General features: G+C 36.4%; 1 protein-coding gene across 4 annotated transcripts in view; it reads left to right on the top strand.

The window, feature by feature from the left end:
* The window catches only part of LOC105305567 (A-kinase anchor protein 17B), a 147,346-nt gene that overhangs the window by 57,731 nt on the left and 75,133 nt on the right, over positions 1-14,482 (top strand). For 2 of the 4 annotated variants that reach the window (XM_023523298.1, XM_023523294.1), the window contains one exon: positions 10,270-10,275. The exons of the other annotated variants lie outside the window; for them this stretch is intronic. The gene's annotated coding sequence lies outside the window, so the exon portion shown is untranslated. The remainder of the gene's footprint in view (positions 1-10,269; positions 10,276-14,482) is intronic. 4 annotated transcript variants of the gene reach the window in all.

Here is a 14,482-nt window from a genome sequence, read left to right as displayed (position 1 = left end):
AGATGAAGAACACATTACAAGAGATTCAAAATGAAATAGCAAGCTTGGGAAATAGAGTCAAATGAATGGAGGAAAGTATCAGTGATATCGAAGACAGAAATCTAGAAATAAATCAGAAGGAAGAAGAGAGAAACTGAAGAATAAAAAATAATGAAAGAGAAATACAAGAACTAGTTGATACCATCAAGAGAGGAAACATAAGAATAATGGGCATTATCGAAGGTGAGGAAAAAGAACAGGGACTAGAAAGCATTTTCAGACAAATAGTGGACGAGAATTTCCCAAATCTAAGGAATGAGCTGGAACTTGGAATTCAGGGAGTCAACAGAACACCCAATTATCTCAACACAAAAAGGCCTTCACCAAGACACAATTTATTGAAGTTATCAAAAATCAACGACAAAGAAAGACTTCTCAGGGCAGCCAAGGAAAAGAAGCTGGTAACTTATAAAGGAAAACCCATTAGAATATCATGGGACTTCTCAGCACAAACCTTACAAGTCAGAAAGGAATGGAATCAAATATTTACAGTATTAAGTAAAAGGAACTACCAGCCTTGAATAATGTATCCAGCTAAGCTCTCCTTTAGATATGAAGAAGAAATTAAGACCTTTCCAGACATAAAAAAATTGAGAGAATTCACTACGAGGCCTGCACTACAGGACATGGTGAAAGATGTCAGCTCATCTAAAACAAAATAACAAAACAAAACAAAAATACATAATTAGGAGTAAAGTGACTATCAGGCAAATAGAAGCACAGGAGTGCAATTCTAACTAAGAACAGGGCATTATGAGCTTAAATAATAAGAAGAAAATTGCTATAGCAAGATAGTAATGAACGTTCAGCATACATAGGGACAAATTAAGATAATGATGACTGAAAAGGGGAGGATTCAAAGATCCAAATTCGCAAAGGGGAAAGGAGATAAGGTACACGCAGAAGAAATTGGATGACTGTATATATATAACTATCCTTTTCATATTTGTAATGGTAACCACACACCATAGTGTCAGAACTGAAGTATATAACATGAAACAAGAAGAATCAACTAGAGACAAAACCCACAAAAGCCAACCAAAATAAAGAAAACAGAAACACGAGGACAAGGAACCAATGGAAACACTGAGCTACCAGAAATCAAAAGATAAAATGGCTATGAGAAGTCCTCATACTTCAATAATCGCCCCAAATGTAAATGGACTGAACTCACCAATAAAAAGGCACAGAGTTGCAGAATGGATCAAAAAACAAAACCCAACCATATGCTGCCTCCAGGAGACATATCTCATCTCCAAAGACAAATATAGACTTAAAGTGAAAGGGTGGAAACCAATATTTCAAAAAATGGCAGAGAAAAGCGAGAGTAGCGGTACTAATATCAAACGAAATAGACTTCTAAATAAAAAAGGTAAAGAAAGATACTGAGGGACACTTCATAATGATAAAAGGAATCGTGCACCAAGAAGACATAACAATTATTACTATTTATGCTCCCAATCAGGGAGCCCCAAAATATGTAAAGCAATTACAAACAGATCTAAAGGGAGAGACAGATCAATACACTATCGCATTAAGGAACCTAAATACCCACCGTTGGATATTGACAGATCATTCAAACAGAAAATCAATAAGGAAATAACATCCTTAAATGACACATTAGACCAACTGGACATAACTTATATATATAGAGCCTTCCATCCCAAAACAGCTGCTTATACATTCTTCTCTAGTGCACATGGAACATTCTCAGGAATTGACCACATACTGGAACACAGAGATAGCCTCAAAAAATATAAGAGGGTTGAAATCACACCAACCATATTCTCTGATCATAATGCTTTGAAACTAGAGATCAACTGCAGAAAGAAATCAGGAAGAACCACAAATACATGGAGATTAAATAACATGCTACTGAACAATGACTGGGTCAAAGAAGAAATAAAAACAGAGATCAAGAGATACATAGAAACAAATGATAATGATAGCACAACATATCAAAAATTTTGAGACATGGCAAAAGCAGTCATAAGAGGAAAGTTCATATCATTACAGGCCTATCTCCAAAAACAAGAACGAGCCCAAATAAACAACCTAACGCTTCATCTTAGAAAAACTAGAAAAGGAAGAACAGATGAGGCCTAAAGTCAGCAGAAGGAAAAATAATCAAAATTAGAGCAGAAATAAATGAAATTGAAAACAAAGCAACAACAACAACAAAAACAATAGAAAAAAATAACTGCAACAAAGAGCTGTTTCTTTGAGAACGTTAATAAAATTGACAAACCCCTGGCTAGACTCACTAAAGAAAAAAGAGAAAGGTCACAGATAAAAAAATCAGGGATGAAAGAGGGGAAATTACAACTGACATTGCAGAAATACAAAGGATCATGCCTGAATACTATGAAAAAGTATATAACACCAAATTTAATAACCTAGAAGAAAAGGATCAGTGCTTAGAAAAATACAATCTTCCTAGACCGAATCAAGAAGATCTGGAAAATCTAAATAGACTGATCAGCAATATGGAAATTAAAACAATCATCGAAAACCTACCAAAAAAGTAAAAGTCCAGGATTAGATGGTTTCACCAGTGAATTCTACCAAACATTCAAAGAAGATTTAATACCTATTCTCCTCAAACTCTTCCAAATAATCGAAGAGGAGGCAATACTTCCCAATTCATTTTATGAGGACAGTATTACTCTGATACCAAAACCTGCTAAAGATAACACAAAAAAAGAAAACTACAGACCAATATCTCTCATGAACACAGATGCAAAAATCCTAAATATGATACTAGCAAACCGAATACAGTAACATATTTGGAAGATTATAAACCACGATCAAGTGGGCTTCATCCCAGGCGCACATGGATGGTTCAACATAACGCAAATCGAATCATGTGATACACCACATAAACAAATTAAAAAACTAGAATGATATGATCATATCAATAGATGCAGAAAAAGCCTTCGACAAGATACAGCATCCATTTATGATCAAAACACTTAAAAAAATTGGTATAGAAGGAAAGTACCTTAACGTAATAAAGGCCATATATGAGAAACTCTCAGCCAACATTATATTTAATGGTGACAAACTAAAAACTTTCCCTCTAAGATCAGGAACAAGGAAAGGCTGTCCACTGTCACCATTGTTATTCAATATAACATTGGAGGTCCTAGCGAATGCAATCAGACAAGAGAAAGATATAAAAGGCATCCAAATAGGAAATGAAGAAGCCAAACTGTCACTATTTGCGGATGACATGATTCTCTACATAGAAAACCCTAAAGACTCCACACGAACACTACTAGAAACAATAAGCAAATATAGTAAAGTCTCTGGATACAAAATCTACATTCAAAAATCCATAGTGTTCCTATACTCTAATAATGAAGCATCAGAAAAAGAAGTGGAAAAAATAATTTCTTTTGCAATTGCAACAAAAAGAATAAAATACCTAGGAATAAATTTAACGTAACATGTGAAGGACCTATATAATGAAAACTACAAGACCCTATTAAAAGAAATCGAAGAATATACAAAGAAATGGAAAGATATTCTGTGTTCTTGGATTGGAAGAATCAATATGGTTAAAATGACCATATTACCTAAAGCATTATATAGACTTAATGCAATCCCCATCAAAATCACATCGGCTTTTTTTTTTTTTTTAAGAAATAGAACAAAAAATCATCAGATTTGTGTGGAAGCACAAAAGACCTCGAATTGCCAAAGCCATCCTGAGAGAAAAGAACGAGGCTGGAGGCATCACTCTGCCCGACTTCAAATTATACTACAAAGCGACAGGAATCAAAACGGCACGGTATTGGAAGCAAAACAGACACACAGACCAGTGGAACAGAATCGAGAGTACAGAAGTAAATCCATATTTATATGGGCAAATAAGTTTCGACCAAAAAGTCAAACACATACAGTGGAGAAAGGAAAGCCTCTTCAATAAATGGTGTTGGGAAAACTGGAAGGCCAACTTCAAAAGAATGAAACTAGACTGTTGTCTATCACCACACATCAAAATTAACTTAAAATGGATTAAGGACATGGAAACAAGAACTGAAACAATAAAATGCATAGAAGAAAACATAGGAAAGAAAGTCAAGGACCTTGGACTCAAAGAGGATTTTATGAATTTGACCTCAAAAACAAGGGAAGTAAAAGCAAAAGTAAATGAATGGGACTACATCACACTAAAAAGCTTCTGTTCGGCAAAACAAATGTCAACAAGGTAAAGGGACAACCATCTCAATGGGAAAATATATTTGCAAGTAACGTCTCTGATAAAGGCCTAATATCCGAAGTATACAAAGAACTCATAAGACTCAATAAGAACAAAAAAACAAATGATCCAGTCATAAAATGGGCAGAGGACATGGACAGACACTTCTCCCTAGAGGACGAATGGTCAAAAAATATTTGAAAATATGCTCAGCATTGCTAGCTATTAGGGAAATGCAAATCTAAACCACAATGAGATATTATCTCACACCCGTTAGAATAGCCATAATCAACAGAACAAGTAAGAACAAATGTTGGAGAGGATGGAACCCTCATACACTGCTGGTGGGACTGCAAATTGGTACAGCCACTATGGAAAACAGTATAGAGGTTCCTCAAAAAACTTAGAATTGATCTACTATATGATCCAGCAATCCCTCTACTGGGTATTTGCCCCGAAGACTTGAAAACCCATATCCAAAATAATATTTGCACACCGATGGTCATAGCAGCACTATTCACTGTGGCCAGGACATGGAAGCAACCAACATGTCCCGCGATAGATGATTGGCTAAAGAAGCCGTGGCACATATATCCAATGGAATATTACTCAGCCATAAGAAGAGATGAAATACTGCCATTTGCGACAACCTGGATGGACCTCGATATAATCATGTTAAGCGAAATAAGCCAGGTGGAAAAAGTAGAAAATCACATGATATCACTTATATGTGGGATAGAAACCTAAAAGCAACAAATGAATAGGAGAAACAGAGACTCATGGACATAGACAATGGACCAGTGGTTACCAGAGGGTGGGGTCGGGGGAGGGGGGAGGTAGGTGGGGTAAAGGGGGTCAAATATAGTGAGGTAGAGGGAGGGTGAAGTGGGAAAAGGGTATCAAATATATGGTAGCTGAAGGAAACTGGACTTTAGATGGTAAACACACAATAGAATATATAGTTGTCAAATTTAATGTACACCTGAAAATTATGTAATTGTGTTAACCAATGGTACCCCAAGAAACAATGTAAAAAAGAAATCATGTTCAGAAATTAAAAACTCAATTTGAAAATTAAAAAAGAAAAGAAAAGAAAACAAGACTCATACATTTGCTGTCTATAAGCGACCCATTTCAGATTGAAAGACACAACAGAAAGTAAATGGATGAAAAAGGATATTTCATGGAAATGAAAACAAAACAATAAAAGAGTCAGGATTGCAATACTTGTATCAGTAGGAACTCTAAAATAGACTTTATAACAAAAGCTGTAATAATAGACAAAAAGGGACATTACAAAATGATAAAGGGATCAATCCAACAAGAGGTTATAACTCTTGTAAATATTTATGCATCCAACATGGGAGAATCAAAGTATATAAAACGAATACTGAGGGTCATAAAGGGAGAGATTGACAGTCATACAGTCAATAGTAGGGGACTTTAGTACCCCCTCACTGACATCAGTGGATAGATCTTCCAGACAGAAAATCAACAAGGACATTGTGGCCTTAAATGACATATTAGATCAGATGTATTTAATTAATATTTTTAGAGCATTTCACCCCTCAGCTGCAGAGTATACAGTCTTTTCAAGTGCACATGGAACATTTTACAAGATGGACCACTGTTAGGCCACAAAACAAGTCTCAATAAATTAAAGAAGATTGAAATCATATAAAGCACCTTCTTTGACCATAATGGTATGAAACTAGAAATCAATTACAAGAAAAAAAACCTAAAAAATACACAAAGACATGGAGGGTAAATGACATGCTACTAAGTAATGAATGTGTTAACAACAAGATCAAGGAAGAAATCAAAAGATACCTTGAGACAAATGAAAATGAAAACACAATGACCCGAAATCTATGGGACATAGCAAAAGTGGTCCTAAGAGGGGAAGTCATAGCAAAACAGGCCTATCTCAAGAAACAAGAAAAATCTTAAATAAATAATCTAACCTTACATCTAAAGGAACTAGAAAAAAGACAACCAAAAAAACCCCAAAGTTAATAAAAGGAAGGAAATCATAAAGAGCAGAAATAAATGAAGTAATCTAAAAAGCAATAAAAAAGATTAAAGAAACCAGGAGCTAGTTCTTTGAAAAGATAAACAAAGTCGACAAACCTTTAGCCAGACTCATCAAGAAAAAAAGAGAGAAGACTCAAATAAAATCAGAAATGAAAGATGAGAAGTGAAAACTAATGCCACAGAAATCAAAGGATTATAAAAATATACTATAAACAATAATATACCAACAAATTCAACAATCTGAAAGAAATGGATACATTCCTAGAAACATACAATCTTCCAGGACTGAAACAAGAAGAAACAGAAACTCTGAACTTACCCATACTACTAATGAAATGGAATCAGTAATCAAAAAAGCCAGACATAAAACAAAGAAAGGTCCTGGACCAGATGGCTTCACATATGAAGTTTGAAGAATTAACACCTATCCTTCTCAAACTATTCCAAAAAATTCAAGAGGATGGAAGGTTCCCAACTTCATTTTACAAGACCACAATTACCTTGATTCCAAAGCCAGACAGAGACATTACCAAAAAAAAAAAAAAAAAAAATTATAGGCCGATATCACTGATGAATATAGATGCAAAAATCCTCAACAAAATATTAGCAAACCAAATTCAGCAATACATTAAAAAGATCATACAGCATGATCAAGTAGGATTTATTCCTGAGATGCAAGTTTGGTTTGATAATCACAAATCAATTAATGTGATACACCATATACACAAAATAAAGGATAAAAATCATGATCATGTTGATAGAAAAAGTTTTTGACAAAACCCAGCATTCATTTATGATAAAACCTCTCAGCAAAGTGCAAATAGAGGGAACATCCTTCAACATAATAAAGGCTAATATGACAAACCCAAAGCTCATTTCATGCTCAATGGTGAAAAGGCAAAAGTGTTTCTTTATGATCAGGAATAAGAAAAGAATGTCCACTTTCGCCACCTCTATTCAACATAGCATTGGAAGTTCTAGCCACAGCAATTAGAGAAGAAAAACAAATAAAAGGCCTTCGAATTGGAAAGGAAGAAGTAAAACTGCCATTATTTGTAGATGACATAATACTATATAGAGAGAACCCTAAAGATTCCACCAAAAATTATTAGAACTGATAAATGAATTCAGTAAAGTAGCAGGATACAAAATTAATATTCAGAAATTGGTTGCATTTCTGTACACCAATAATGAACTATAGGAAAGAGAAATTTAAAAAACAATCTGATTTATAATTGCATCAAAAATAAAACCTATGAATAAATTAACCAAAGAAATACAAGACTTGTAATCAGAAAATTATAAGACATTGAAGAAAGAAATTGAAGAAGATACAAATAAATGGAAGTGTATACTGTCCATACTACCCAAAGCAATCTATAGATTCAATGCAATCCCCATGAAAATACTAATGGCATTTTTCACAGAACTCATACAAATAAGCGTAAAATTTACATGGAGCCACAAAGACCCCGAATAGCCACAGCAGTCATGAGAAAAAAGAACAAAGTTGAAATATCATACTACCTGATATCAAACTATACTACAAGGCTATAGTCATCAAAACGGCATGGTACTGGCATAAAAACAGAGACATAGATAAATGGAAGAGAATAGAGTCCAGAAATAACCCCATGCCTGTATGGTCATTTAATCTATGACAAAGGAGGGAAGAATATACAATGGGATAAAGACAGTCTATTCAACAAATGATGCTGGGAAAACTGAACAGATATATGCAAAAAAATAAAACTGGAACATCTTCTTACATCATATATAAAAATAAACTCAAAATGGATTAAAGACTTTAATGTAAGACCTGAAACCATTAAAATTCTAGAAGAAAACATAGGTAGTAAACTCTCTGACATTGCTCTTAGTAATATTTTTTCTGATATACCTTCTTGGGCAGAGGAAACAAAATAAAATAAGCAAACGGGACTACATTAAACTAAAAAGTTTCTGCACAGCAAAGGAAAACATCAAAACGAAAAAGAAAACATCAAAATTAAAAGACAACCCACTGAATGGGAGATAGTAGTGCCAATGATACATCCGATAAGGGGTTAATATCCAGAATTTATAAAGAACTCATGCAACTCAACAGCAAAAAACTAACAATCCAACTAAGAAATGGGCAGAAGACCTGAGTAAACATTTCTCCAAAGAGGACATACAGATGGCCAATAGACATATGAAAAGATGCTCAATGTTGCTAATCGTCAGAGAAACTACAATGAAACATCACCTCGCACCTGTCAGAATGGCTGTCATCAACAAATCAACAAATAACAGGTGTTAGCGAGGATGTGGAGCAAAGGGAACCCCCGTGCACTGTTGGTGGAATGGCAGATTGGTGCAGTCACTATGGAAAACAGTTTGAAGGTTCCTCAAAAAATTAAAAACAAAACTCCCTTATGACCTAGCAATTCCACTTCTGGGTACTTATCTGAAGAAAACCAAAACACTAATTCAAAAAGATATATGCACCCCTATGTTCACTGTAGCACTATTTACAATAGCCAAGATATGGAAGCAGCTTAAGTGCCCACCAATGGACAATTGGATAAAGAAGAAGTGGTACAAATATACAATGGAATATTACTTGGACAGGAAAAAGAATGAAATCTTACCATTTGCAAGGACCTGAAAGGACCTGGAGGGTATTATGCTAAGTGAAATAAGTCAGACAGAGAAAGACAAATACCGTGCGATTTTACCTATATGTGGAATCTAAAGAACAAAATAAAATGGAAATAGATTCATAGATACAGAGAACAAACCGGTCATGGCCAAATGAGAGGGGCTTGGGGAACTCGGTGGAAAAGGTGAAGGGATTAAGAAGTATGAATTGGTAGTTACAAAACAGTCATGGGGATGTGAAGTACAGCATAGGGAATATAGTCAGTAATATGATAACTAACTATATATAGTACTAGGTAGTTACTAAATTAATCGGGGGGAATCACCTCATAAAGTATATAAATGTCTAACCACTTTGCTGTACACCTGAAACTAATATAAAATAATATTGGATGTCAACCAAAAATCAGAAAGTTAAAGATGAAGAGGAATAAGAGATTGAAACTGCCCAGTATAAAATAAATAAGTGATGGGGATATAGTGTACAGTATAGGGAATTTAGTTAATAATATTGCAATAGTGTTGTATGCTGTCAGATGGTTGCTGGACTTATCATGGTGATAACTTCTTTAGTTGTATAAATGTTGAATAACTATGGTGTACACCTGAAACTAATATGATGTAGTATGTTAACTATTTTTCACTAAAATCTTTTTAAAAAATGAAGGCACTCTTAACTCTATGGTTTCCATGAGGTGACAATTTTTGGCTACTGTTAGTACTAATTCAGAAAAAATGCATAAGGACTAAAACTGCATTCTAGATGACCTGATGTGAGTTCTATATTGCATGAAAGGATGAAATACACTATGTTTAACAACTGTTATCTCTATTTTTAGCTCAGTAACATAAATTTTAAAAACTGATTTTATATACATACTACTATATGGATAAAAGTTCATTAAAGTCTAACAGAAAGTTTCTTTTATAAATAAACAGCAGAAAGTCAAAATTTGCAGGCTGATATAAAATATTTAGGAATGTTTCATAATTTTTAGTTTTTATTTTTTTCATCTTTTATTTATATATTTTTTGTCTGATAATTATTATTATTTTTATTAAGTTTACTGGGGTAACCTTGGTTAATACAATTATATTATTTTCAGGTGCACATTATAAGTCGACATCTATATGTTCTATTGTGTGATTACCGCCTAAAGTCCAGTTTCCTTCAGCTACCATATATTTCATACCATTTACCCACTTCACCCTCCCCTCACCCCCTATATTTGACCCCCTTTACCTCCTCTACCTCTTCCCTCTTCCCACACCCCCTATCCTCTGGTAACCACTAATCCATTATTCATGTCCCTGAGCCTCTGTTAGTCCTGTTCATTTGTTGCTTTTAGGTTTCCATCTCACATATAAGTGATATCATGTAATTTTCAACTTTTTCTGCCTGGCTTATTTCGCTTAGCATGATTATATCAAGGTCCATCCAGGTTGTCGCAAATGGCAGTATTTCATCTCTTCTTATGGCTGAGTAATATTCCATTGTATATATGTACCACTGCTTCTTTAGCTAATCATCTACTGTAGGACATTTCGGTTGTTTCCATGTCCTGACCACTGTGAATAACGCTGCTATGAACATCGGTGTGCAAATATCTTTTTGGATATGGGTTTTCAAGCCGTTGGGGTAAATACCCAGTAGAGGGATTGGTGGATCATATTGTAGATCAATTCTTATTTTTCTGAGGAACCTCCATACTGTTTTCCGTAGTGGCTGTACCAATTTGCAGTCCCACCAGCAGTGTATGAGGGTTCTTTTTCTCCACATCCTCTTCTACATTTGTTCTTACTTGTTCTGTTGATTATAGCTATTCTAATAGGTGTGAGATAGTATCTCGTGGTTTTGATTTGCATTTCACTAATAGCTAGCGATGTTGTGCATCTTTTAAAATATTTGTTGGCCATTTGTATGTCCTCTAGGGAGAAGTGTCCGTTCAGGTCTTCTGCCCATTTTTGATTGGATCGTTTGTTTTCTTGAGTCATATGAGTTCTTTGTATATTTTGGATATTAGGCCCTTGTCGGAGGCATTGCTTGCAAATATATTTTCCCACTGAGATGACTGTCTCCTTGCCTTGTTGACGATTTCTTTTGCTGAGCAGAAGCTTTTTAGTTTGATGTAGTCCCATTCATTTATTTTTGCTTTTAGTTCCCTTGACTTTCAGGTCAAACTCATAAAATCCTCTTTGAGTCCAAGGTCCTTGAGTTTAGTTTCTATGTATTCTTCTATGCATTTATTGTTTCAGGTTTTATATTTAGGTCCTTAATCCATTTTGAGTTAATTTTGGTGTGTTGTGATAGACAACAGTCTAGTTTCATTCTTTTGCAAGTGAACTTCCAATTTTCCCAGCACCATTGATTGCATGGTTTTCCTTTCTCCACTGTATGTGTTTGACTTTTTGGTCGAAACTTATTTGCCCATATAAATATGGATTTACTTCTGTACTCTCGATTCTGTTCCACTGGTCTGTGTGTCTGTTTTGCTTCCAATACCGTGCCGTTTTGATTCCTGTCGCTTTGTAGTATAATTTGAAGTCGGGCAGAGTGATGCCTCCAGCCTCGTTCTTTTCTCTCAGGATGGCTTTGGCAGTTCGAGGTCTTTTGTGCTTCCGTACAAATCTGATGATTTTTTGTTCTATTTCTTAAAAAAAAAAAAAAAAAAAGCCGATGTGATTTAAGTCCCTGTCAGTGTTAGCTACAGTTTTGGTAGCATTTGCTCAGATTCCCCTGGGGCTCCGTCGCTGTCTGTCTCAGAGGGTGTGGGGGGAGGGGCGCTCTGGGTTGGGGGTTGGGCGCTGCAGCTCTTCCTAGGTTTTGCAGTCTGGGCTGGTCAAAATTAACAGTTTTTTTTCTGCGGTCCCGTCCCGCTTCTCTGCTTCTGTCCTGATACCTGTGCGCTGATGCCAATCGCATAGAAAAGTCCCTGCACTTGCAGGCAGGGTAGATCATGGAAGTTGGTTCACCTTCACCCCTCCCCCTCCTCCTGCAAGGAGCTCTGGCTGCTGTGAGAGGCAGCTTGTTTATTTGTCCCAGTTCACAGCCCAACACCCGGGGTTCTGACCTGTGGTAGCCCTTATGTGCAGATTCCACACTCAGACATGCTGGTGTTCAGTTTGTGTGTTTTCTGTTGAGTTTTAGATGTTTAGCTTATTGTTGTTTCAAGGGGAGAGATCTGAGGACATCTCTCAGTCTGTCATGTTTTCCCAGAATCTCCTCATAATTTGTTAAATAGCTATTAAATGCCCAAGAGGTCAGAAAAATAAGACTAAAGTTTGTTAAAGCCTGTTTTTTTTTTTTTTTTTTTAGTTATAAAATTTCAGGGTAGAAATGTTAATTCATTGTATAAATATACATAGTTTAAAGGGTATATGAAGTTGATAACTTTTAAAAGTATTTTGGATCACCTTGATTTGAATGTGAACTTTTTTTGATGCTTAAGACAGTTAACTCTAAGCATGACTATGAATGTGAAAATGGAATGCATCACTTATTTTATGTGTTGGTTGACCCATTTTCCCAAAGCTAAATGTTTTCCTGTGAGTTTCTGTATGTCTTCTATTCTTCTTATAAGGACAGCAGTCGTGTAGGACCAGGGCTCACCCTAACGTCCTTATCTTAACTTGATTACTTCTGCAATTATTTCCAAATAAGGTCACATTCACAGGTACCAAGTGTTAGGACTTCGACATGCTTTCAAAGAACACAATTCAACCCATAATACATTCCCAAAGAAAAAGGCAAAATGTAAGATAGAACCAGAATGTTAGAATAGGAACGACTTAATATTTTTCTATAATAACGACCTAGTTTTACATTTGGAGAAACTGAGGCATAGGAAGATTAGACTTGCCCAAAGTCACACAGCTAGACAAGCACAGAGTTGGTACTGGAAATCAGTATTGACAGGGAAATGTCGAAAGCATGCAAATATGTTCTTACGTAAACACCTGAAATACTAAATGCTGGCCCTAGGAAAAGAGTGAGAATTAAGCGAAGTTTATTTCAATATTTTTCACCTCTCTTTTATTTCCCTTTTCCTCCTTGTTGGAACATCCTTAGCCTTAATCTCTCCTCTAGAAACAGGTGACATTTACTGAATGCCTTCCTAGGTGCTGGGAATTGTGCTGTCTTCTGTGGTACTATTTCATTTAATTCTCATAACTGCAATAAGTGCTTTTATGATCCCACTTTACAAATGAGGAAATAGTTTCAGAGAGGCTAATTAACTTATACAGAGTCTCACAGCTTGTAAGTGGCCGGGCTGAGATGCAAACAAAGGCAGAGCTCTTGTTCTTAACTACTTCGCTACTCTGCATTGTCTTTTTTTGCCATTGGTCTCTCCCACCATCATATGCTTCCACACCCTTCATACTTTACACGGGGACCATCCTGGAGGCCCTCCTTAAGCCTGCTTTCCCAGAGAGGGTCCCACATTTCAGAATCATCCCTTGGATTCTGCCTGTTGCCATGATGAGGTGGTAAAGAAATTAACCAGCTGGCTGTATGAATAAGGCCTCCCAGGGGCCTTGGGTCTGTTTCTGAAAGGACATAAGGGCTGTTTCTCAAATTTGAGGATTCAGAAACTATCTGGTTGGCTTCCCCAGAAGAGTTCAGGTCTATAGTCAGAATTCCTCCATCTAAATTTACAAGTGGTTGATTGCTAATCCAGAATACCAATTTGGGAATTTACACTGAGAAATATGCCTGCCAAGTGTTTCAAGTATTGCCAGATAGGGAAGGGAGGGCTGCTCAGACAGGGCCTTGCCAGGGTTCCTCTAGTGAGATTCTCAAGTCCATGATCTGGGTCCTTGTCTCCCCCCACCAAAGAGACTCAGGCAAATGACGTGAGAGTGCTGACCACAGGCTTGACTTCTGGATAGCAGGGTCCCATAAGTTGGGTTGTCTCAGCACATTTTGGCAACCTGAGGCAGAGAGCCAGGCACTGTGTGAAGAAGAGCCAAGATTCTAACAGGAAAGCCAACATCATGAATTGAATTCAAAGGATGTGGGAGGACAGAAAGAGGAATGTGAGGAGGGAATTCGTTAGCTCAGAGATACAGAGACAGGAGGGTTGAGAGGAGACGCAATGCCAAATTCTTTGCTCAGCCTGGATCTTGCCTCTGACTCTGGATTTAGGCCTGCATGAGATCATCCTGGTGATCAGATCTCAGTTTTCTCCTAATGGTTTGACTTAGTCTTATCTTTGGGTTTTTGGCAGCCTATGCTGCCTCTGGTAGAAGCCTCGCACTTTGACTTTGGCCTTGCAAAACCCAGTCTTCCCTGGAACTGGTGGATTCAGATATGTAGCCACAAATCTACGGTTTCCGAAGTCCCCATGAGCTGCCCTGGCAATACCCTGCCACTCTCCACTGCCTGTGTCTGTGATGACACAGAAGGAAAAGGCGGAGTTCCATGAGTGGGTTTCCAATTTGGTTACCTGAAAAGTACAAGTAAGGTAGTCAATACCATAGTTAGTTCCAAGATCTAGGAAGGATTTAGGTAAAAGTTTTACAAGAGACATGTTGGATTTTTCCAATATGGCTTGCTTTTCT

Source organism: Pteropus vampyrus, unplaced genomic scaffold, assembly GCF_000151845.1.
Source record: "Pteropus vampyrus isolate Shadow unplaced genomic scaffold, Pvam_2.0 Scaffold390, whole genome shotgun sequence".
NCBI lineage: Eukaryota > Metazoa > Chordata > Mammalia > Chiroptera > Pteropodidae > Pteropus > Pteropus vampyrus.
The sequence above is the reverse complement of the archived record's forward strand: the minus strand, read 5'-3'. Positions and strand labels throughout refer to the sequence as shown.